At 43.9% G+C, this 1,327-nt stretch overlaps 1 pseudogene; it reads left to right on the top strand.

Annotated features, from left to right (window-relative positions):
* Positions 1 to 649: 649 nt before the first annotated feature.
* LOC118591702 lies at positions 650 to 763 on the top strand (annotated as a pseudogene).
* Positions 764 to 1,327: the final 564 nt, after the last annotated feature.

The following is a 1,327-nucleotide window of genomic DNA, read 5'->3' as shown; positions in this document are numbered from 1 at the left end:
GATCATCAAATGAACATTGTGTCATAATGCAGAAGATGACAATAGCATATGACTGCGTTAGGAAGCTCTAAGAACTCCCATGTCTGCAGCAGTGAACTATCAATGTTAAAGAAATACAAACCCAGTAGGGAGACAAATTTCAGTGGTTAATTGCCCCAGCCAGTGGGGTGTCGACGGTGGCAATCCACCTTCGGGAATGAAAGGAACTGGAGATACAAAGGAGGACAGCAAGACAGGATTCTGATCAAGCTGCAAATTTTACTTTCTTCAGCAAGGCTTATATAGCACAGGAGGGGGAAGGTGAAGGAAGGAGGGAATGGGGAAGAGACATGCAGAACGTGGAAGGGATGCAGGACGTGGGAGACATGCAGAACATGCAACTGTAGGATGTTGGCTAAGGTCACTGGTCAGGGCCCATTTGTTCTGTTGCTAGGCTACCTGGCCATGGAATGTTCTTTACGTTTGGTTGTCATGGTATCTGAGTGTGGAATGTCCTCTTATCTTTGGGGGTCTCTGGTTATTAAACAGGTGTTACTGCTCTGGGAAAGGGCAGTGGGCATATGACTTGTTTTCTGGCCTACCTAGTACTTTTCCATGGTTCATGTTTGGTCCCTGACATCTTGGTCCCTGACAGTTAATGGCCTTGCTGAGCTTTGTGCAGTGACAATATCATAGCCAATGAGGTTTATTTGAGGTGCGATTATTGCTAATTATAACTTTTCCCAATACACCACAGTGACAACTTGCTGAGCTTCCAAAGAGCCAGAGTTCAGTTCTCGTTCCCCATGTGTGAATGCTTCCAGTCACCTGTGTTATTTGTTTGTTTTTTGCTCTTTTGTGGGCCCGCCACCCAGCTCCCAAGTAAATCACACAGGGAAGCTATTACTTAATTATTAATGTCTGGCCTTAGTTTGGTTTGTTTCTTGCCAGCATTTCTTCACTAAAATTATCCCATTTAGATTTTGCCATTGGGCTTTTACCTTTCTTATTTCTGTATACCTTTTATTATTTCTTACTCCATGAACTGCTGTGTAGCTGGGTGGCTGGCCCCTGATGTCCTCCTCCCTCTCTGGCTACTTCCTTTTTTTCTCCCTGATTTCTCCTTCTATATATTATCTCTGCCTGCCAGCCCTGCCTATCCTTTCTCCTGCCTTGCTATTAACTGTTCAGTTCTTTACTAGACCATAAGGTGTTTTAGACAGGCACAGTAGCACAGCTTCACAGAGTAAAACAAATGCAACATAAGCAAAAGTAACACACCTTAAAATAATATTCCACAACACACCTGTCACTCCAGATCCAGGGGGATTTGATGCTCTATTAGATC

This window comes from Onychomys torridus, chromosome 9, assembly GCF_903995425.1.
Source record: "Onychomys torridus chromosome 9, mOncTor1.1, whole genome shotgun sequence".
In the NCBI taxonomy this organism is placed as follows: Eukaryota; Metazoa; Chordata; class Mammalia; order Rodentia; family Cricetidae; genus Onychomys; species Onychomys torridus.
The sequence above is the reverse complement of the archived record's forward strand: the minus strand, read 5'-3'. Positions and strand labels throughout refer to the sequence as shown.